Source organism: Chelonoidis abingdonii, chromosome 12 (assembly GCF_003597395.2).
Source record: "Chelonoidis abingdonii isolate Lonesome George chromosome 12, CheloAbing_2.0, whole genome shotgun sequence".
In the NCBI taxonomy this organism is placed as follows: Eukaryota; Metazoa; Chordata; order Testudines; family Testudinidae; genus Chelonoidis; species Chelonoidis abingdonii.
The window spans coordinates 3,541,846-3,566,942 of NC_133780.1; the positions used below are offsets into that span (position 1 = coordinate 3,541,846).

The window sequence follows — 25,097 nt, forward strand, 5'->3', positions numbered from 1 at the left end:
CCTTAGGTAACAAATATTTGTCATATTTTAATGTAAGTGTGGACAAACCCTAAAATAACTGACAGAGATAAAAAGAAATCTTTTACTTTCCTCTATTTTTTCCTATCTCAGATGTCCAATGCCGATGATTTAAATGTCTATATTGTTAACTATTTCACAGCTCAAAGAATGTAGGAAAAGAGAGGGAGGAGGGTCATATTATGAAGATCTCTATGGATGCCAGCTCATTCTGATGCTGCAGGAAGCAAATTTGGGAAATTATGCCAATTCTCCCCCCCACCACCCAAATCAGGAAGGAGCCACACCCCAAAAACCCAGCAGAACCCAGAGACCTTCCCTGATCATATTTTTAACATCTGAACAATCTACTCTGAGTGGCAATTGAACGGGTCAGGCATTTTTCATTGAAATGTTTTTTATGTCAGACTGTTTCATTTACAAATGCAAACAGGAGCTACAGCTTATGTTTTCTAGATCAAAGTATCCATCAGTACTGAGAAGCTGCCGTCTTTCATGATTTTAAACAAATAAAATAATGGACTATTTCAGCTTTTTCATATGATAACGTCAATAGCAGTAATGCATATTATGCACTAATACTCACCTCATGGAATAATAACAAAAATGTAAATGAAAAGCCCCATCAAATAAAATAAAAAATTCTAACCAAAAGTTTTAAAATGCCAATACAATTTTTTTTTCTAAAACCGAACATTTTTCAGAATTTCCAATTTGGAAAAAAATTTCAAATATATTTGCCTGTGTTCTGATTCAGAATGAAAATATTTCGACATGTCAAAACTTCCGGCGAAAGAGAAATTTGGAGTTCTGACCAGCTCTAAGTGGCATCTAACGTTGACATCTCAAATCAGTGGGACTTGGTTTGGAGGCTGATTGTGGGAGAACATCACTACTATTTTCCCTTTCCCTCCTTGGCTCAAACCCTGGTCATCAACAGAGAGTGGTTTTTGCCCGTCCAAACCACCCCTGCCGGAACCTCACTCTCATAAGCCACATCTCTTATTTTGGCAAACATCTGACCACTGACTGGAATACTGCAGAATATTTCAAGCACAGCAGCTGAGCGGTGGTTTGGCTCTGCACAAGGGTTATAGACACCATCTGACCCTTTCTCTCTCCAGCATTTCATGGCAGAGCTGATTAGACTCACTTGAGAGTCTTTTGTTATGGATCACTAGAGCTGAGATCATTGATAACCAGGTACTGCTAAGTCTTACATCTACAGTGGTGAAAAAGACTGCCCAGTCTGCACTAGCAGAGAGGCTCCCCCATTAAGAGCTGACTAAAGCCAACAGCTGTGAGTAGGATACAGTAGAAGGAGAGAGGAGCGACATGTTAAAGGAACATTTGTTTGTTGGACTTTCACACCGCAAGGTGAGGAACTGAGGCAAAGGCCACTGCCCAGCATGCTCCGAGGTGAGCGTTTTGCTCATGGTCATGTTTTCGAATGCTGCTTGTGGCGCTTTCCTGAATGAGTGCTGGGTTTCTTTACCCCTTTTCATTAGAAGTTTTCTTTGCTATACACAGATGCAGTGCTTGTGAGAGAGGAAGTACTGTGTCATTGAGGTGCCTGGGGTGGTGTGCAATTTTCCCAGATTTCTGGGTTGGGGGCTCAAGCCGCTTCTGTGTCATATTGTTGAAAGGAACCCCTAGATACTGAACCTGGCCCTGATTGCTGCTGACTTCACCTGGTAGAAGGGCCACATTCATAGGTGCTGGAACTAGGGGTGCTGGGGGTGCGGTAGCACCCCCTGGTTTCCATCACATACAGTGTTTTCTGTTTGAGTCAATGGCTCTCAGCCCTCCCCCTCCCATACTATACACATTGTTCCAGCACCCCAGTTACATTTACCTCTATGGGCATGGGCACACTGCCTAACATCTGACTAAATCAGAATGGAAGTGTTTCAAACACCCTCTGCACTGGGGTAAATGCTGGCACAAGATGCAAGATAGCAGAGTCCAGTTTAGAAAGGGAAATGAGTCTCGCAAGCTTTCGATCTGTTTTTAAAAAGCAGCAGTCTCGGGTTTTAGTTGTCAAATGCCGTGTACGGAAGTATTCCCATTTCACATCACTCTCCATTGGACATATTTGCCATATAGGTCATGGCTGGGCTGCAGGCACCATCTTGGAATTCATCAAATTGAGCGGGAGTTGGATAAGATAAAACAAGATTGGGTGTGGCCCGGCTGCCGGCGCCATCTTGGAATTCTTTAAATTGGCCAGGTGTTGGTTCAGCCCCCTGGCTAGTTAGCCCTGTTCAAAGTACCTGCTCGTTATCTCTTTTGCAATTTATAGTGGAAAATGTTGTAACAACAGACAGAATAAATTCCACCTCAAGATGGGATCCTCTCAGAGCTACACAAGGGTCAGAGAAAAACAGCAAACCCTCTTTGTCCTGTCTCCTTATACATCGCAGTGACTGAGGTTAAACCCTACCTCGCATTTCAGATGGGACCGTTTTAGAGCCCCTGTTTCACACTGCAACACACTGAGGGTAAATGCAGGGGTTCCCAAATGTGTTCATTGCGTGGACCATATTTAAATATGTAGCTCAACCTATGGATTCTCCATTCCCTACCATGCAGCGGTCCTTGTGGCTAATGGGGAACTGGACTAGAAATGACCTCTCAAGGTCCCTTCCAATCTTATGATTCTCTTCTATGATTCTAACTGCAATGGTTGATTCTGATTAAGAACTTATGTAACACTTATATCTATGATTTTTTTTTTTTTGGCAGCTGAAACAAGAAGAAAGAGCCAGTGCTCTGTGACCAGCTAGCTCTCTGCTGAGCCTCACCGAGCAGCCTGCAGACCACCCTCTGAGATCCTCTGAGCTACACAATTTTACCATGTGGTAAGTCTCAGCAGACATGCATAAAAAGAAGCGCACTACTTTGGTTTTCTTGCCCCCATGCAATGCTTCAAAAAAATGGTTTTAAATGCTCCATTGAGCCAGAAACTTTTCACTCTCCTTCGTCAGCCTGGAGAGGGGAAAATAAAGACATGGGGAGCTTGGAAATTAATTGCTCAATAGGACCATGATCCTGATGGATGTATCTCTTGGTGCTATGGACATTTAATAGTGAATGAAGTCTGGTATCTGATGGCTCTCAATATAACTTTCTTTTTAAATACGTTTCTGTGGGCTGATGTGCTCACTCCAATATTTAGAAATTAAGGGTTAGATTTTTAAAGATAAAAGCTGCTTTTTTGACCAAAAAATGAACTACTTTTTGGATTTTGGCCAAACTATTTTGGGGGCCTTGGAAATTTTGAAATATGCAAAAGTTTTTTCAGACAGCACCGGCAGGCAGACCATGCCCTGTGTTGTTAGGGCTGGATCCAGCTCCTCCTGAAATCAGTGGAAAGACTCCTATTGAAAACTTTGCAGAGGGGGAGGGATAAACCCAGGATTGTGAGTTCAATACTTGAGAGTGCCACTTAGGGATCTGGGGCAAAAATCAATACTTGGTCCCGCTAGTGAAGACAGGGGGCTGGACTCAATGACCTTTCAGGGTCCTTTCCAGTTCTATGAGATAGGTATAGCTCCATATATTTTCTGTAGAACATCCCATTTTCTAACCAGCTGTAGTTTACATAGTGCCTGTCACCATGGAGTTCTGGTCACTGGCCCATGCTATGAGACAAACGCTAGATATTTAGTATGGTCTTTGAGAGGCCAGAAAAGGTAAGAATTTGTCTACCCTGATTAGAAAACAAGTCTCGCCTTCAAAAACATTTTCTGACACCAATTTCAAATATAATTTATATAGTGATTTTTTTTCTGTTTTACAAAAAGTTGTTAATAATTTAAGTGCCACCATCATGCTTTGCTTTCCCCAGGTCACAAAAATCTAATGGGGCCAGGTGCCTCCCTGGTGTACCTCAGCTCTGTTGCAAAAAACTTACATAGGGTGGGCTGTCTGCTCTGATCTGCAGCACAGTCATGTTAGAGAGTTTCACTTGCAAAGTCTATCAGCCCAAAGCAGAAACTGGGTAGCGTGAGGAATTCTCCTTCCTCACTTTAATTTTGTCCCTGGTTTGTCATTGATTTCAGAAGAGGTTGAGGGGGCTACATTGCAAACTTGCCCAGCACTTCTGCCAGGCTGACCACTTACAACTTTTTAAGTTTTCTGCACTGCAGTTTTTAAGCAGTTCGTGCATTGCATATTTTGCCTTGTTAACAACAGTCACTCTGACAATGCTGATGTTGCAGGCTAAACTGTCTAAATTTGGGGACAAACTAGAACGGGAAAAAATGTAACCAGTAAACTTAGATCCCACCCTCACTGTCCTTCTTAGGCTCACTCACTGTTCTTTCCGGTCCATGTCACTAAATCCAGCATTATCCTTCTCCACATCAGTCTCTCTTTTACCTGTGGAAGATTGAAATTGTCCACATACCTGCTCGCTGAATGCCCTGCTAAGTCCATACTTGCTCACAGTGGGTCATATCTTCATTACTGCGGCCACAAGCAAACAGAAAAATCAAAATCTCCCGGGCAGAAGGGCCACCAAGAAAGATAAATGTGAAAGGACGCTGGAGACAGCAGCACAGAGTTCACAAAACCAGCCAAATAACAGTTATGAACCACGCAGTGCAATATCACTGCAGGCGAGAGTCTAACGTACACGTCTGGGCTTCGCTAGCTTGGTGCGATGAGACACTGCAATGAACAAATATGGTCACAAAAGCAGCTCGGGGAGTGGAACAGGAAGTTTTTATGCAACAGGGCTGTTAGCATTCTGCCAGCACCCTTTGGCTTCTTTCCATCTTCCTGATTCATAGGGCTCTTCTCCCCACTCTGTGTGTGTGTTCTGGATTCACCCACCGTGCCTCTGTGGGTGTGTGTGTTTCTGAATTCACCTACCGTGTGTGTGTATGTGTGTGTTCTGGAATCACCTACCATCTGTGTATGTGTGTGTGTGTGTTGTGAGTCTTCTCCCCACTCTGTGCGTGTGTGTGTCTGTGGCCTGTGTGTTCTGGATTCACCTACCCTGCAAGTGTGTGTCTGTGGCCCGTGTGTTCTGGAGTCACCTACCATGTGTGTGTGTGTTCTGGATTTACCTACCCTGTGTGTGTGTGTGTGTAAGGCAGAATGCAAAAGGACCAGGAGCACCCGAAGCCTGGTGTCTGACCCAGGAAGAAAGCTGGTGATTGTTTTTTGGGTCAAGGGTGCAGGAGGAAAAGATTATCTGTGAAGAAGCTATTTCTTGCTGTTTGCTTCTTTCTGGGTTCACAGACTCAAGACTTTGTACATGCCTTGTAAACAAACAAGATTGCATCTAAGAAATACTTGTCACTGGGGCGGCGCTGTGGAGGGGGGAGCCTTGCAGGGGCTATAGCCACCCCAAAATTTACCTTACCCTCCTACCCCATGTAGCCACCCTTCCCAGTGAAAAGGTCAGACATTCCGCAGATACTTCTCTGCTCCCATTCAAATTCATTCTTGCCATCCAGCAGAGCGGGGGGATTGAATCTGTGTCTCCTGCCTCCTGGGTGAGTGCTCTGCCCACTGGGCTAAAAGTCATAAGGTTGGCAGCTCCTTCCTATTTTTTTAATATAGTGAAGCAGGTGCCCAAATTTCCTGCTAGAAACGATTTCGGCACAGAAGCCGAATGGCTCCTGGAGAGGGGTTCCTGGCAAGCAGCGAGAGATGCTTCCCTGTAGCCTAGATTTAAGGACCTAACTCCGTGAGAGGGATGGTGCTTAGGACACGCCCCGGCTGGATTAATCTTTTGTGGGCCTTGGCGCCCACAGCGTGGCCCCGCTGCGCCATAAGGCCCCTGCCGGCTCTAACTCTTTCTTCCCCAAGACCCCACCCATGCTGCACCCTGAGGCCCTGCCCTCACTCAGCCTCTTCCTCCCAAGGCCCGCCACTCACACGGGTGCAAGGGGGTGGAGGGGAGCGAGTGGGGGCATGGCCTCAGGGCAGAGCACAGGTGGAGACAGGGGCAGGGGTCCCAGTCAGGGCACCGGGGACCCTTCTGAGTGTGGGCCTGGCACCACATCACCAGTGGTGCCATTGTAAACCTGGTGCTGGACACCCTCCCTCTCATGGCATCTCTCATTGGCTAGTTCAGGCGAGGAGCCGCCTAGCCAGCTGGTTGTTGTGGCTCCCATGTGGAGGCGCCTATCTCTTCCCATTCACCTAGGACCACATGGCATAAAAATGTGGCCAGGCCATTAGCCATCTTTTGTGCAGCTATTCTGCAGCTGAAAGGAACCTTAGAAAGGTTTACATGCCCCTGGGAGAAGGATTTAACCCATCACAATTATCTGAGTTTGCTGTGTCCTCTTTCTATGAAGACTTTCATCGTGCATGCTCATATATCAGTGACTCACCGTTGCCATAATAAACTGCCAAGAAAAACTCCTGACATGCCTTTTTGCTGTGACTGGATGAAATTCATCTGGTGATTATCCTGATATGTTCATGTTCTGACTCCCAGCGGGTCTTTGGAAAGTCACTCTCAATTGGAAGAGTTTACGACTGTTACCTTGTGGGTGGCACTCACTCTTTTCTGGGCTTTTCACATTCCTCTCTCTGCTGAGCAGCTCTGAGTTTCCAGGTAAGACGTGAATCTTGTATTGTGCAGAGGTATTGAGTTAGTGCAAGAGTCAGAGGATATTGCAGAGATGGGTAGCAAGATAAAACCCTAAGATAGATAATATGGTGGAGCGAGGAGGAAAGAAATGGGAGTGTGTGACTCTACTCTGTCTCTCTATTTCTTTCTCAATTCTGTATCAGGGAAGTACATTAGGCCTCAGTTCTGAAATGTAACATCTGGGATTTCCCACACAGAGCAGGAGAGAGGAAATTGAAGAGTTGGGTGTGTAATTTAGATTGTAAGTTTTTTGGAGACTTTAATTTTTCTGTAAAGTCCCATGCACATCTGTCTAAGCAACCAGACTAATTGATATAAGCCCTCTTCAGGGTAAGGTTGCCTACATCTGTGGTTCTCAACACCCCTGGGGGTACATAGAGGTCTTCCAGGGGGCACATCAGTTCATGTAGATATTTGCCTAGTTTTACAACAGGCTACATAAAAAGCACTAGTGAGGTCAGTCCAAACTAAAATTTCATACAGACATTGACATGTTTATACTGCTCTATAGACTATCTGCTGAAATCAAAGTACAACATTTCTATTCCAATTGATTTCTTTTATAATTATATAGTAAAAATGAGAAAGTCAGCAATTTTTCAGTAATAGTGTTCTGTGACGCTTTTGTATTTTTATATCTGCTTTTGTAAGCAAATAGATTTTAAAACATGGGGGTACGCAAGACAAATCAGACTCCAGAAAGGGGTTCAGTAATCTGGAAAGCTTGAGATCCAGTGGCCTACATCATGTTGGTGATTATGGAGAGGGGGATGGTGGTGAAAGAAAATAAAAATGAAAGGGAACTATGACACGTTATCCTGGGTGTCCTTGTCAAGTGGACACATGATGTTGCATCAGCTTGGAGAAAGGAAAGAGAATGCTGCCAAGAGGTGAGATGTGTCCAAAAGGACTCTGTATCCTCCCACAGATCCCTTAGCCAGCCAAGTTGAAGCATGTGTGTGTGTTTTCCTTCCACATTTCTCTTTTCCTTCTGTGCCTGCTCCTCTTTTTCCCTCAATTTTTCATTTCTCCTCCCCACTATTAACCTTTCTTTCCCCTCCCTCTCTCTGAGTCTCCCCCTTCTCCTTCTCTCCTTTCCATCCCTTTCTGACCCTTTCTATCTCCAACACACTTTTCTCAACCTGTCCCCAATTTCACCATGTGCTCCCCACTCCCCTCGCTCACCAGAGGAGGAGTAGAAATGCGCCTTGAGGCTCAGCGTGGCTGACAGCAGGGATTGAAATGGATTGAAACAGGAGAGGGGAGCCCCTCAGCACACGAGCCTCAGAGGAGAGGCAGCTGTGAAGGGGCCCACACGCTCTGCCATGGAAAACAATCAGCCTGTGAAATCTACTGCTCAGAACCTGCAATGCCAAGGCAACTGTCTTTAACTCATCCATGGAAATGGATCTCTGGCTGTAGCATCCCCGACATCACAACTACCTCCTGCTTACATGGCTCCGGAACTGACTCTCTCAGTGCATTGAATTTGGGAGGGGCCTACACCGCTAGAAATGGACGACATTTTTCTTCCTTTCGGAGAAAAATGCAGATTCAGCAACACCAAAATGGCTTATGAATGATGATTAACAAATTGTTGTGGTCAATAATAATAACATTAATAATGAATGGGGCGCATGTATACTTCTTTTATTCTCCTTTCACACACATACCCCCAAACGTTGAGCCACTTTTGCTCCAAATCTGGAAAAAATTATCCTAAGCCAGCCCTGACATGGAAAAGTTGAGATGGACGGGTGAAAGTCTCAGACAGTGGTTTAACAGGGGATTCTAATGGAAACACTTAGGCAGCCTTAATCACAGCTATTGGCAGTGCTGTGCTGTTGCAAACCGACAGGAGATCCTGATTATGAGAGAAAGCTCAGGGCCAGCGTTGCTTACAGCTGTCTCTTATGACATGGGTGTCCAATACTTAGGCTGTTGTGGTGCTGATCTCAAGTCGAGGCCTCTAGGTGATACTATAAGACGCTCAGTAACAGAAACTAGCTCTGCCACCTTTGAATAACGTGCACTTCCTTGCAGCCAGGCGATACTGATTGCAGCCAAAAGATACAGGAAAGCAATGTGTCCCACTTGCTACATGGATCAATCAGAGAATGGAGGAGAGACAGCTAAGGCACTTACTAACCCTCCAGGCTCACAGACAAAAAACAGACCAGGTAAGCGAAGCTTCGCTGTCATTAGACAAACAGAAGAACAAAAAAGAATTATGGAAAGAATTGCTGTGTTTACAAGCTTACCAATGAGCCTTTAATCAAAAGGTTCACAGCATTCCGGTACTTCTGAGAATTGTATTTTTATCAGGAGTACCAGAACGCTGTTCTCCTCCCAAGAGAAGTACCAGAACTGGAGTGTTCTGGCATGACTCGGGCCCTGTTCTTGTCTGATCCTGTTTATTAACCATCGGAGGTTGTGGGAGGACAATAAATAGCTGCATAGATGCTCAGTATTGTGTCCCCTTCACACGTCTTGGAAGACAGTGTAAATTTCCACACTAATTGTTACATAACATAACGCTACAGGCCAGCCCTATGTACTCTGTGGCACACTGGATTTAAATTCTGCTTCAGTGTTCCTGGATTTCTGTTGCATCTGGTGGAAATTCTCTGGTGGCATCAGATAAATTTAAAATGTGAGCTCATGAGATTAAATATGAAAAAGATAATGCAATCAGTCAATGGTGGATTACCACATGGGATAACGGGGCTGGAAGAGCGCTTGCTTCCTGCTTCCTCCCCACTCTGGCCCTGGGGCCACGGCAGGGGCACAGAGCTTCTCCAGTCTCACGGCCACAGTGGGGGTGCGGAAAGGAGCAAGCAGGGGGAGGGGCCCCGGGGAAAGGGGTGGAATGGGGTGGCGCCATGGGTGGGGCCGCAGGCGGAAAGGATGGGCGGGGCCATGGTATTTAAAACAGTCTTCAACAAGAAACTGCAGAACTGGAATTAATTTGCAAACCGGACACCATCAAATTAGGCCTGAATAAAGACTGGGAGTGGCCGGGTCACTACAAAAAGTAATTTTCCCTCTGTTGATATTCACCCCTTCTTGTCAACTGTTGGAAATGGGCCACATCCACCTTGATTGACTTGGCCTCGTTAGCTCTGAATCCCCCACCCCACTTGGTAAGGGAACTCCCATCTTTTCATGTGCTGTATATTTATACCTGCCTACCGTATTTTCCCTCCATGCATCTGATGAAGTGGGTTATAGCCCACAAAAGCTTAAGCCCAAATAAGTTTGTTAGTCTCTAAGATGCCGCAAGGACTCCTTGTTTTGTTTTTAATTTAATGTTTTTCATCTTGGGTATTTATTTTTTTTTTGACCATTGAAATTTTTGAAAAAAATTGAAAAATTAAAAAAGGGGGGGGCATTTCAAACCCTGCGAGATGAAAGCAATTTCACAACTGTTGTGAAATTGTTCATTTTTCAAACAGCTCTAGTTATAATAAATTAAGCTTATTTTACTCTGTTCCTACCTTTTCTATATGTGTCACATTGTCATCTGTAAGTTTTAGCATTAACACCCCATAGTGATTAATTGGGTAGTTGCCCTCTCTCCGAGCTGTTGTTTCAAGTTTTTTGCAGACTTAGGCAGATACTGCTGCATCGGTTGCACTTATGTCACCTTTTCAAGCTGTTCTTTGCAAACACGAGGACTAGAAACATGTATTTTTAGATTAAAGGTCAGATTCTGGAGCACAATTATGCAGCAAGGTATGAACCTTGCAGCCATAGAATTGTAGAATACACAGGGCTCTGGGTATAGTGCACAGCATTACATTCCCCGGGATTTACTAGCATGTGCAGTTCACAACAGATAGCGATTGCAAAACAATACTTGACCATTGGGGGCTTGGCTGCAGACACTGTTGATAAATGTGGCTTCTTTATCTCTCCTCAAGAACATAAATGTGGTTTTTTGTTTGTTTGTTTTCAGATGAATCTCACTTCTGGCTTTTCCATATCGTGTGGAAATGTAGATTAGTCATGGTCTTCTTTCTAGTTTTTCTCATTATTGCTGTTATTGTTTTGACGGGTGAGTTGACAGCAATTCCTAATTGAGTTTTTGGTGTTTGTTTTCCCTTCACAGTCTGAATCATGGAAGATGCACAATCCAGCCTCCCCAACCTTAGTAGTGCTGAACCAGCATGTGATAGGAAAGCAAAAAGCCTGATTTGCTTCATCCCTCTGGCAGAAACTAGTTGTTTCACCCCCCATCAAAATAATTCTTACAGCCTTCTGGCTGAGAATCTCTAGGGCCTCTCTGCTTTGGAGTGGAGACTTGAAATTTGACAGGGGAGGTGGTTTGTGTCTACACGGCACAAATAACCCAAGTGATTGGCCCCCAGGTTGGAACACCCAGGCTAGCTTCGCCCAAGTGCAGGTGTCCCCACAGCAAAGTCCTACCCGAGTTACTGTGTCCTCACTAGTTGTGTGAGTCCCATGTCTTGCTAGGACTTCCCATGGTTCTTTGTGCCAAGACCCTCTGGGATTTCTTCCCGGTCACTTGTGGGAGAACTTCTTTGTCCTTCAGGGGTTGTTGTGGGAAAGGCCTTGGATGACAATCAGCACTTGAATGATTTTTACAACTTCATTCACTTGAGCGATTTAGCCTGTGTCCTCCCTACAAAGTTGGTGGGTTCCAGACTGAGTTGAACAGGAGCCTAGATCCTAACCATCCCCCAGCCAAGTCAGCTAGTGTGGCCATAAATCACCTCCAAACACATGTCATTGTTTTTACCTGTGTGGAGGGGAGCTAAAATCTGGGGAAGAGCCTGAGTTAACAGTTCGGTGTAGACATACCCTTTGTGTCAAGGGTGTGCTGCTGGCGATCCCATGAAAAGCCACCCAAATTTGCGGAAGTTATAAGCCTTTGAAAAAATTCCATTCATAGGTGCTCAGTAGAGATTTGTTAGAGGCTGGGATTTTGAGTGGCCTCCTGGCCTCAACTTTTGTAGGTTTGACTTTGCAAACGTAACTTTCCATGTCATTTTTTGTCTGTATTAGACTGTAGGTTCCTCTGGGAAGTAGCCAGGCCTTAATTCTTACATGTAACATTCTATGCACGCCTCCATCCATATCTAAGTACACCTCTACCCCGATATAACGCGACCCGATATAACACGAATTTGGATATAACACGGTAAAGCAGTGCTCGGGGCGAGGGGGGAGGGTTACACACTCCGGCGGATCAAAGCAAGTTCAATATAACGCAATTTCATCTATAATGCGGTAAGATTTTTCAGCTCCCAAGAACAGCGTTATATCGAGATAGCGTTGTAATCATAAATGGGCCATAACAATAGAGATTTTCCTAGAATGTGTAAAATTGATAGTGGTTTAGGGGCATTTTCCATCCCTGAATGGTCACGTTTGCAGATAGGAAGGCCAGAGCCCTGGGTATAAAAATGCATGGCTCTGTCTGCACTTTCCATAACTGCACATATAAATAGGTTCTCAGCACCTGAGATCATCATTTAGATGCCTATCTAGCATTTAGGTATGCAGATATCTCACGTGAAGTCTAAATGTGATTTCAGGCCACCTCTGCTGGCCTCTGCTGGCCAAACAGCACTCCCGGCCTTAGTTTCCCTCCCCAAGGTGGGCGTTCTTAGTTTGCCAGACACCAGTCAGTGCTGGAAATGTGGCCGGTCCCTCCAGCTATGTTACAAACAAACATAACCCCTTTCCAGGGTGACAAGAGTACAGGTAAAAGTCCCACCCTCCAGAGTGAGTTCCCAGTTACTTCTGGGTTACCTTTTCGTCTCTCTGGGATGGAGCACTTGCCTCCCGGGGCTGGAGTAGCAGCCTCCTGCAGACCCTGCTTCAGAGCCTTCCAGAGGCTCCTAGCCACTATCTGTGGTTCCACTCTCAATTGATTTATTTCACCCCCCTTAGTCCCAACCGCTCAGGTTGGGAAGCACACAATTATATATGGCACAGGTCAGGACGGCCCCATCTCTCCTTAAAGGCCAAATCCCCCGGTGACAATGTTATTCCACAGTATTGGCATGCCAATTTCATAAAACCCTGCCATCAGCCTGCAATTCTTGTGTCTGATTGCCAGCTTCCAGGTACATTGCACATTAAGCTGTTCACCTCCATTGCTTGCTAATGAGCTATGACGGAATTTATACTGGGGATCTGGGGCCTGGCGTTCCTCCCATTGAGATCAACGGCAAAGCTCCTGTAGCCTTTCATGATGCAGGATCAAAGCTTTGTGGCAGAGCTAATCTGGTTAAACTCCGGTGTCGATCTTATATCTAACAATATAAGCTACGGACGAGTATTTGAACCTGCCAATAGCACATTCCAAGTAAAATACAGAGAAGAGCAATAAAAATGATCAGGGGAATAGAGCAGCTTCCTTATGAGGAGAGATTAACAAGACGGGGACTATATAGCTTAGAAAAGAGACAATTAAGTGGGGAGATGACAGAGGTCTATAAAATCATGAATGGCCTGGAGCAAATGAATAGGGAAGTGCTGTTTACCCCTTCACATAATACACGCACTGGGGTCACCTAATGAAATTAACAGGCAGCAGGTTTAGAACAAAGAAAAGGAAGTATTTCTTCACCCAGTGCACAGTCAACCTGTGGAACTCCTTGTCAGGGGATGATGTGAAGGCCAAAACTATAACTGGGTTCAATTAGAAGTATGTAAATTCAAGGAGGATGGGTCCATCAATGGCTATTAGCCAAGAGGGTCAGGGATGCATCCCCATGCTCTGGGTGTCCCTAAACCTCCAACTACTAGAAGCTGGATGACACAGGGGATGGATCACTAGATAAATTGCCCTGTTCTGTCCATTCCCTCTGAAGCATCTGGCAGCAGCCACTGTCAGAGACAGGACACTGGGCTAGATGGATCATTGGTCTGACCCAGTATGGCTGTTCTTACGTTCTTGTCACCCAAGTGTAGACCCCGCACACAATCTTTGGACCTCTTACGTCCTATTTTGAGAACTTAAGTGGATAGGGGTTTAATCCTTGTACGCAGGCTCTCAGCCTGGGGTGGAATATCATTCTTTGCCTCTGAATCCTGTACAGAGAGGGGATGGGGAAAGATCCTCACTGTTGTGTTAATTTCATTTTCAGTGGTTAGCAGTAGGCCTTGCCCAAATCATGCTGCTACCACATGTCCAGTCAATTGGATCGGGTCCCAGGGCAGAACATACCCATGGAAATGCTACTACTTCTCACAGGTCGATGGAGATTGGAACTCCAGCCAGAGAAACTGCTCTTCGCTCAATGCCTCCCTGGCTACAGTTGACACCTTGGAGGAAAAGGTGAGAAACTCTGCGATCCCAATAGTCCGGGCTTTGCAACAGCTAGGTAATGAGTGCGGAGATGCTGTGCGGAACTCTGTAGTTAAACCTGAGGAATATTTTATGCTAGGACTCAGCAACTCTAGAACAAGGAGATGCATTGGTACCGTCTCATGTGCGAAGCCAAAATAAGGCCCTGATCCTACAGTGCGCTCCACGCAACCAGATTCCTGCACTCCCAGAGGCAGGGGTTTGCCCAAGCTGAGTCTATTCTAGTCCAGTCTATAGAGGTTCTTATGCTGCACTCATCGCTGATGGGCTAATAATATTCTTGTTAATATATTCTTAATAATATAAAAATAGCCTTTTTTGCCCACAGCATCACACTATTGACTCATTTCAATTTGTGATCCCCCTTTAACCACTTATGGGATCAGGGCCTGAGTACTTCTGGGGATAATTAGCATGTTAAAATTGTTCACGTGGTCTTAAGTTCCAAGTATTAAAAAAAACTATTGGATTTTTTCCCCCAGTCTCTGATTTATATTATTGCATAGGCTGGTCCTGTAAACGAGTTACACGTGTGGAATGTGATGCAGACATTTGTGTCTTTTCTGCATCTCAGTAACGTGTAATGCACAATATTTGTTTTCACTTTTTTTTTTAATAAGGAGTTCATGCTGCACTATAAGGGACGCTCAGAAACCTGGATTGGCCTTACCAGGGAACAAGCAGATAAGCCCTAGAAATGGGTAAATGGCACCCCATTCAAGGACCAGTAAGTCTCTTTCTTTACATTCTCTTTCTATCATGGTCTAAGATGACTAACATGCAGGGAGATATTCTCAGCTGGTGCATTGGAATAGCTCCATTGACTTCTGCAGCTTAAGTGGAGCTATATGACTTATGCCAGCTGGGAATCTGCCCCACTGACTCCAATGGAGTTGTTTGTTTTTTAAATCCCATGGCCTTTGTGTTGCAGGTTTCCAATAAGAGGAGGAGGTGAATGTGCGTATCTGAATGACAACAAAGGTATCAGCAGCTCAAGATGCAGCACAGGGAGACGCTGGGTCTGCAGCAGGCCAGACTGATGCACAAAGCCAAGACAAAAGGTAATGCAAGGAGAGTGATTAGTCATCACTTTGCTTTCTGAACTGGAGATATTGACCCCTGTCGACTCACTGAGGACTGGTCCAAACCTATGTTTCGATGGAAAATTGGGCTGGGAAATAGAGTTCTCATAGATTCTGAGGCCAGAAGGGACCACTGTGATTCCCCTCTCCTAGTTGGGAGACTGCGGTGCATTGTGGGAGACGTAGTCTGACCAAGATGCCTGGCATGTAGAGGAGAATGGGAGCATGAGGAAACAGAACTACATCTCCCATGAGCAGCATTTCCAAATCAAAATATTTCAATTTTGGCTAAAAAATTGAAGTTTTCTACACAAAACCTCTCCCCTTAGTTTGACCAGCTCTGGTCTCAACTAATGTGCCAAAGTGTCAGCATTAGGGCCTTCACTAACGTAAAAGTTATTTTTCTGAATATTAATATATTTTTCCATATGACCAGCTACCACAACCACCAAAGAAAACACTATGTTCTTCCCTTCCTCTTGAAGCAATACCTCTCCTACCAGCTTCTCAACCTGGATGTTGCAGACAAGCTGTTACCGAAGGACTGTAATCACGCTGCCTTTCCTGTAGTGTTAAGTGAGAAGACGGTCTTGATGTGGAAAAGATTGAGACCCCTTGATCTACCCACTGCACAAACAATTCACGAACAGGCATCCTCATCTTAGTCAATAAAAAAAGTGGGAGAGACACTCTGCGTATTGGACCTTATTCACTAAGATGTGAGATGTAGCTGTGGTTAGGTGACTAATACAGCAATAAGCCACCGAAGGGTATGCACTGGTAGGCTACTGGTCTGTCCTTCTGTAGGCCCGTCCTCCATTATTATTATCATGAGTCACTGTGTATTATGGCTGTGCATAGAGGCCCCAGCTGACATCAGGACTCCATTGTGTCAAGTGCTGCACAGACACACAGGGAGAGAAAGTTCCTGCCCCAGCTGAGATCAGGGACTCATTGTGCTGGGTGCTGCACAGATATACAGGGAGAGACAGTCCCTGCCCCAGCTGCAATCAGAGACCTGTTGTGCTGGGTGCTACACAGATACACAGCGAGAGACAAGCCTTGCTCCAAAGAGCTTGAAATCTAAATATACAAAGGGAATATGATTATCCCCCTGTTACGGATGGGGAACTGGGGCCCAAGGAGCAGCCGTGCTGAAACTCAGGGTGCTGGGGTGCCGGTAAATAAACAAACTGTACCAAGAAAATCTCAGTGCTCTGAGACGTGGAGATATAATATTGGAGGGACCGTGGTCACACTTTAAAAAAGATGTGGACAAACTGGATAAAGTCCAGAAGACACTGACAAAAAAATGATCGGTGGTTTAGAAAACATAACTTATGAGGAGATGTTGAAAGACTTAGTCAAGTTCAGTCTAGAGATGAGATGGCTGAGGGAAGACATGATAATAACTTGCCAATATGTAAATAGTTCTTATATAGAGGACTGTGATCAATTGTTCTCCCTGTCCACAGAAGGTAGGACAAGAAAGAACCTGCTGAGTCTGCAGAAAGGGAGATTTAGGTGGGATATTAGGGAAAATACTTCTAACTCTAAGGAGAGTTCGAGTCTGGAACAGGCTTCTGAGGGAAGTTGTGGAATCCCCATCACTGGAAGTTTTTAAGAACAACTTAGACAATGTCACTTCCCTGAAATAGCCTTGCCAGATCGCCTTACTAACCAGGTGATTGTGCATATCCAATCTAGTTTTGCTAGACATGGCACATCTGACATATATCAGAGGGGTGGCCGTGTTAGTCTGGATCTGTAACAACAGCAAAGAATCCTGTGGCACCTTATAGACTATGTATCGCCACTACATGCATCTGACGAAGTGGGTATTCACCCACAAAAGCTCATGCTCCAAAACGTCTGTTAGTCTATAAGGTGCCACAGGATTGTTTGCCATATCTGACATAGTGATGTCTGACAACGGGCCCTGGCTCAGTGGGCATGAGTTTAAACAGTTCACAGTGATGTACAGGTTTCAACATGTAACCACTAGTCCCCGTTCTCCCCAACCCAGCAGGTTGGCAGAAAATGGTACTAAAATAATAAAAATGAGGCTGGAAAAGGATGTAGAGTCAGACTCTGATCTGTGTTTATCACCGTTAAATTACAGAACTGCACCACCACAGCATGGGTTCTTCACCAGAAAACTGCAAACAAGCGTGCCTGCACTGTTAGAAACTGATGTTAGCGTCACTGGGGATTTTCAGATGTAGAACAAGACAGCTAAGGCAAAGCAAAAAACTGAAGATGATTTTGGGTCCCAGGAGCTGCCACGACATCTTAAAAATGACCTGTATAAATGGGAAACACTGGTCGCAAATAGCAGAGGAGTCACAAGAGGTTGCCCGGTGGTTTACTGAAGCTGTGACCCTCGCTGGACACATACTATGGAAGAACAGGTGATGCTTTCTCCAGATCTCAGAAGAAAGGGAGATAATGGGGACAGAATCAGCTGTTTTGGCTGAGAGGGTCTCAGATGGGCAACAACCACAATGGGTTGAGACAAGGGAGATCTCAGACAGGGAACAGAAAGACAAGTGGACTTGCTGCCTCCTGACAGTTGTAGAGCTGATGTTCCAGGGCAAACTGCACAGGGCACCTCAGAGACTAGTTGAACATTCTTAGTAACTGTATGTTGGTTTCACATTGGGTTTTTCTAGGTGTTACTAAGTTTTGCTTAGAAGGAGAGATGTGGTATTGGGAGGGAGGGGCTGTTCCCATAAGGGCTGAGCTTCCCAGCCAAAGAGTCTCAGTGGGGCCATGGGAACCTCTTGTAGGTGTTATTTTGCACAGCCAGTTTGATTCAGACTGACAATAAAGCAAAGCTGATGCAAGCAACTTAAGCTTTGTATGATCTCTGACTAGCTCAGGGACCATGGGTGCTGTCTGCAATCTATGGCCCCTGTTGCCTTCCCATCCTGCCCTCAGCGACCCCTCTGCAGTCCTGATGCCATCAGTGGATTTGCACAGCTGGATCTCACTGATGCATGAGCCTGAATTGAATCCAGCTCCCGCTCCCAGAGCTGGACTCACTCCACAGAGAGGCGAAGACACTAACAAGTTATCTGAGCCTCTGTAGTCAGGAGATGGGATGTGGATACCTACAGGTAGCACATCTGCTGAGCAAAACAAGGACTGTTTTATAGAGGTATTTGACAGAGAGGAGTTGCCTGTAAAGTGGCTAAGACTGCTGCAGAAGCCGATTGTAGTAACACAACCCCGCTGGAGATATAGGTAATTGCACCCTTCACATTGTTCTTTCAAACCAATGCAGAAGCCAGCCGTACTTAAGCTCATGCACAGAGATCACAGAGTAGTGACAGGAAGGACTGAGCGCTGATAGCTGCAGTAACACCTGTTGGTAGCTATGCCACCGAATTACCGCAGGGTTCATTGATCAGAGAGAGTTTCCTGCTACAAACCATGAGTCATTTTCTTATTCACACATTTGCCAAGACGTAAAATCGGTCTCTGTTACGTGACTGTGAATCCTGATTGGTTGGTAATTGGGAACATAGGACTGTCCAGTCCAGATTGGATCAGTGGTCCATGTACTCCAGAGGTCTCCAAACTGTGGGGCAAGCCCCCCTAGTTCCACCCAGTCCCACTCTGCCCCCAAGCTCTTCTCCGGTCCCTCCCCCCAACCGTGTCCCCGTCCCTAACCCCGTCCCCCAGGCTCGGTGCAGCTCTGCTCCCAGCCCCACGCCAGCCCCGAGCCTCGACCGCTCGCTGCAGCTCCATTTTTGGCCCAGGGCTGAGGCTGGGGGTGAGGCCAGGAGCGGAGCCTCACCAGGCTGCCATCCCAACTGCTGGCCTCCGCCACAGCCCGACTGCGGCTCCGCCCCCGCCCCCAACCTCAGCCCCTGGCTCCAGAGCCATCCCCAGCTGGAGTCCCAACCTCGGCCCCCTTATCCTTTTTAAAGAAAACGTAGTTTGCTAGCATCCAGTCTGGCAAGAAATCACTTCTCAGTGGCTGTGGTTGTGAAACCCTCATTTCTGTATTGTTTTTTCATAGATTCATGGACTCTAGGACTGGAAGGGACCTCGAGAGGTCATCGAGTCCAGTCCCCTGCTCTCATGGCAGGACCAAATACTGTCTAGACCATCCCTGATAGACATTTATCTAACCTACTCTTAAATATCTCCAGAGATGGAGATTCCACAACCTCCCTAGGCAATTTATTCCAGTGTTTAACTACCCTGACAGTTAGGAACTTTTTCCTAATGTCCAACCTAAATCTCCCTTGCTGCAGTTTAAGCCCATTGCTTCTTGTTCTATCATTAGAGGCTAAGGTGAACAAGTTTTCTCCCTCCTCCTGATGACACCCTTTTAGATACCTGAAAACTGCTATCATGTCCCCTCTCAGTCTTCTCTTTTCCAAACTAAATAAACCCAATTCTTTCAGCCTTCCTTCCTAGGTCATGTTCTCAAGACCTTTAATCATTCTTCTTGCTCTTCTCTGGACCCTCTCCAATTTCTCCACATCTTTCTTGAAATGCGGTGCCCAGAACTGGACACAATACTCCAGTTGAGGCCTAACCAGCACAGAGTAGAGCGGAAGAATGACTTCTCATGTCTTGTTTTATCTTTATGGCCCCCACTTTTCTATTAATCTGTCCAATTCTCTAATTGTTTCTGCCTGCTGTAGAATTAATTTTGCTAGGTGTAAGTTAATGAGGGTAGTGGGATATGATTGGTTAGAGAATTATGTTACAATATGTTAGGATTGGTTAGTTACATTTCAGTGAAATGATTGGTTAAGAATGATACAGCTGAGACTATTACTATATAAACTGGGATCAAACAGGAAGTGAGGGAAGGGAAATTGGAATTGCTAAGGGGGGGAACGGGAACGGGAAATAGGGAACGGGGAACAGAGACACGGGCAAGGGTCTATGGCATCAGAACTGGGAAGGGGGATGCGGGGTAAACGCTCTGCGGCTTCAGAGCTGGGAAAGGGGATGCGGGGTTAACACTCTGCCGCATCAGAGCCAAGAAGGGAACATTGGGAAACAGACTATCACGTACAGATAAGCCCAACCCATGTGAAGGGCTTCGGAATATGCTTGCATGGAAACTAACGCCAATAAACATCACATTGTCTGCGCTTCGGACTTCTGGTCTTCTGCTTTCTGACTGTGTGAGGAGAACCAGAGGAGAGGGTGAAGGGAAAACCCTCTAACACACCACATTGGTTCTGTTTTACAGGAGACTGCAGTGTGAGAGAGCCCTTCCTAAGCCATCTCTGTCGTGGGAGCACAATTTGACACCTGTTGCGAGCAGCAGACCAAAGAGATCACACAGGAAAGGAAGGCTAATGTCAGTGACGAAACAGGCAACATTCGTTACGCTGTTGAGGCTTCTGAAGTAGAGACTTTCCAGTAAAGGAGACAGGCCTCAGGCCAAATCATGTAAAAATAAAGCATTGTGCTGGCAAAGCCGAGGGCTAGTTTCCCCTTAGAGGAGAAAGGGGCAGTGCCTAATAAGAGGATTTTCTTGGTATGAGTTGTTTATTTACAGAAGGTACAAATGCACCTGCCCAGGACTTAGCAGCTATTCTTCAGCCTCTTTGATGAACTGGCAACATACTAGCTAATTAGTGACCTCAGTTGGATGTAATAGGGCATAATCAGAAACCAAGCCCAGCTGTGGTGGTGAAGCAGGCAGAGCACTACTTCACTAGGGGTGGGGACTCAGCAGAGGAGGAAGATCATAGAGAAAGGAACAAAGCAGGTTCCCCTCTGGGAAGAACCTGAGGAAGTCAAGTGGAGAGACCCACCTGGGGCAGAATTGGCTCCTGAGGGGTAGCGCTGAGAGAAGCCCTACTTCAGGGCAGAGAAGAGAGGCCCAGGAGGGGTGGGAAACCAGTTCATGTGGAATTTTGGACTCCCAACGGGGAAAAAGCCTGGGAAGTCAGTGCCTTGATGAGAGTGAGGAGAAATGAGAGAAGCCCAGGAGGGTTGAAGGACCTTTTGTGAACATCAGCTGGGACACTGAGTACCCCAGAAGCGGAGTGAACCGTTGCGTGACTCTGCTGGAGGAGAACATTCTGAGGGTGAGTTGGGAGATGATGCAGCCTGGGCCATTGCACATCTATGGGAGAGCCCAGTAGGAGCACCAAAGAGGAGAACCCCATGCAACATTGGGCCAGAGACAAAGGGGCACCTACAAAGCAGAGACGTGCTCTTCCAGTCCTCTTTCTTGAAAAAAAAGAGATTACAAACACTTCACAGGCAACCCTTGCAGAAACGCCAGCTAAGGTTATGTCTACGCTCCAGAGAAAGGTATGTCTTTTAACTCACATTAGCTAACTTGGGTTAAAATAGCAGTGAAGACAAAGCAACTTGGGTTTTAACTCAGGGTTAGCAGCTCAAATTCTACCACCGGCTCCTCTATAGGCTTTAATTTGAGCTGCCAATGCAAGTTAAAAGCCAAGTTGATGTGTCTTCACTGCTATTTTAATCTGAGTTAGGTAACCCAGGTTAAGAACCCACAGAGTGACCAGAGAGCAAATGTGAAAAACTGGGACAGGGGGTGGGGGGGTAATAGGAGCCTATATAAGAAAAAGACCCAAAAATCGTGACTGTCCCTGTAAAATCACCACATCTGGTCACCCTATGAACACATCTTTTATTTTTCAGTATAGACAGGGCTGGCTTCAGGCAGCAGCCGACCATGCACGTGCTTGGGGCAGCACCTTGGGGCAGGGCGGCACTCGGGTTTTTGGTTTTGTTTTTGGTTCGGCCGGGCGGCGCTGGAGGAGTTTTTTTGTTTGTTTATTTTTGTTTCCGCCGGGCGGCACTGGGGGAGGGGCCTGAGTGGCACTCGGCGGGGACAGGGGCTTCGGCGGTGAGACGCAGGGCTGGGGGGGCGGGGACTTGGGTGGTGCAATGCTGAGCTCAGGGGGGGCAGGGACTTCGGTTGCATGGCACTCAGGGGATTCGGCGGTGTGACGCTCCCGGGGGATGTGTTACGGTGAGGCAGCACTCGCAGGGGGAGTAGGGTGGGGCAGCGCTCTTTTTTTTGCTTGGGGTGGCAAAAAAGTTAGAGCCGGCCCTGAGTATAGATATATGCTAAAGTCCTGTCAACAAGGAGCAGCTTTGTCTTTCTTGGAGTTTGTCTTCACTGCAAAGTCAGCTGAAGTTATAACTCAAATGCTGCTCTAACTTGAGTCTTGTCCCACACAAAAGCCTTTAATTCAAATGCAATGTTGCTTGTAGCTCACATTGTTGTCCTATCGGAGAGTACAACTTGAGTGATCACAACTCATCAGCTGCTAACACAGCTGCTCTGTAGTGTGGATGCAGGCTAGCACAACTTCAGTGCCACTAGTCCTCCAATGCCTTCCCACAATTCCCCAGTGTGCCCCAAAAGGACAGACAAGTTCTCCAACAATTCACTGGGAAAGAATTTCTAAAGCAGCTCAGCTCACTGAAGAGCTGTAGAATGTATCCCAGGAAGTGCTAGCACCACATTCAGGTGAAAACAGAGCCATTATGGACATGGGAACATGAATGTTATTTTTGCAGCATGGGCACCCTCACTGGAGCTAGGCTAACTCAAGGGTAGAGCTCTGCAGCTGGCTGGTTTCTCAGTTCACAGGCACTCCTGAAATATCAGGAAAAAAATTAGTTTCAGATCAACTCAAAATGAAAATTTTTCAAAATTTTCAGCATACCAAAAAGTCAGAAAAAATTCATTTGGGGTCAAAGAAAAATGGTTCATTTCACTCACAATGAAAAGGTTTTGTTTTGATTTTGAGTTTTTATGTTGAATAAAATTGAAGGAAATTTCAAACTGAAAAGTTGTTTCAAATCAAAATATTTTCAGAATATTTTTTAACTGAAACAATTTGGTAAATTCAGCACAATTTCACAAAATGTTTCAGTTGTCCCAAATCTGCATTTTCCATAAAAAAACTAGTTTTGGTTGAAAAATTTCCCATGTTCCCTCCTCCCTCCCCTTGCAATTCTACTTGAGAGGAGTCACTCCAGTGCAGGTCAGATGAGTTAGCTCTGCACTGTGGATGTAACCTGTGGACTCTTGCACAAATCTAACTTCTTAAACCACTCTGTGGCCTATTTCCTTCCTCATAACTGGATTTTACACCTGATAAATGACCAAATGGAAGCCGCACATCTAAGATGGCCTCAAGAGACGGCCTGGCTACTAATCCTGAGATTTCTGTATGCATAACAGTAGAAGTTTTCACCTCTTGCCATAACCATACTCTGTGATTTCATCACTCCTTCCTAAGAAAAATACTACTGTTGAAGCAGCTGACATCAGGCTTGGGTCTCAACAAATCAGCAACACAAAGGAAGATGTACAAATGGTCTTTTTTTTCTGGTCAGAGAATGAATCAGAACTTATTGGTTAATGACAGGCAGTGCTGAATATGGAAGAATTTGCTATTTATTTTTTAAAATGTGTACATGAATTTATTGCTCATGGGAACAGGGAGAGCTGACACAGTGTTCGGTTATATAAGGATACCATTTGGCATTGCCGAAGCCCATGCAGTGTTTCAGAGAAAAAACAGTGACATTGAGAAGGTCACATTGGTCATGTTGGAGAGCAACTCCACACGAGCTCTCAGTGTGACACTGTGGCTAAGGAGGCCAAAGACATCCTTGGATGTATAAAGAGGGGCAAATCAAGTAGGAATAGGTGTTACATCTGTGTGCAACATTAGTGAGACTGTTACTGGTCTGTCCAGCTGTGACATCCACTCTGAAGCTCCTGGTAGGGTTGCCTGGGAGGATTGAACCTGGAATCCTGTGAAGCCCTGAGCCTCTGCTTTCTGAGCTAAAGGGCTGTTTTGTTAGCCCTGAGGCAGTCGCAGACTCATAAACCTCTAAACCTGGTTCAGCCACTAGAGGGAGACATGGAGACACACTGGGTTAACCTGCTTTGCACTTAATTTAGCTAGTCAAAAATTTTCTGTCAAAATGTTACTTTTTCCAGTGGAAAATGGATTATGTGCAAAACAGACATTTTCTTTCCAAAAAATCATTTTAATTCAAAGTGTTTGGAATTTCATTGAAAAACAAATCTAAAATTCAGTTTAAAACCAAAAAATGTTCGTTTTTTCAGATTTTTTCTTTGTTTTTATTAACAGATCCATTCTTTTATAACAGAAATCTTATAACTTAAATAGAGATACTTAGAGTATGTCTGTACTACACGCCGGATCGGTGGGTAGTAATTGATCTATCGGGGATGGATTTATCGCGTCTTGTCTAGATGCAATAAATTGATCCCCGAATCGATGCCTGTACTCCACCTTGGCAGGAGGAGTAAGCAACATCGACAAGGGAGCCGCAGCAGTCAACTCGCGGCCGTGAGGACGGCCAGGTAAGTCAAAGTAAGATACTTTAACTTCAGCTACGTGAATAGCATAGCTGAAGTTGCATATCTTAGATCGATTTCTCCTTCCCCCCACCCCAGTGTGTTATACACAAATACACATTTATAAACTGGCCTGTGTAAGTCCCTAGAGCTGCATTGACAAGACCTGCTACCAGTCACTTTCCTCAACTTTGTGATCTTGATCACATATTGTGGTTGATGCTTTTCTACTCTTTGTCTTCCTCTTCTATCTTTTAAGTTGCTAGCATCAGTTAAAGTCTTTCATCTCACGTTTAGGACCAAGCTTCTGTTTTTCTTGCATTTGAGTTGTATAACCAACATATTAGCTGTCCTATCAAAATGCTGCATAATGTTAAACTTCAAACACACACACAAAGAAAAATATCAATGAAGATAAAAAATGTCTCATTTTCACTACTTTTTTTCCTGGAGAGTGAGGGGAGACATTGCTGAACAGTTCTATGTAAAATGTTAGCTCCAAAGTGTATGTTTTGCCCTCTGTGTTTGAAAAGCTGTAACAGTTATAGGTATTTCGTTTATATACATTCACACAATCTCTTTTCCACCATGCCTATAGTTCTTAATTTCTTTCTCCTTCTGATATTGTTTCTGGTGGTGAGTTTCTGGCCTGTCTGCCTTCATGAATTGATTGTG

The 25,097-nt window shown here is 45.3% G+C and overlaps 1 pseudogene; it reads left to right on the forward strand.

Moving 5' to 3' along the window:
- Positions 1 to 1,029: 1,029 nt before the first annotated feature.
- Positions 1,030 to 15,042, forward strand: LOC116829193 (C-type lectin domain family 2 member B-like; annotated as a pseudogene).
- Positions 15,043 to 25,097: the final 10,055 nt, after the last annotated feature.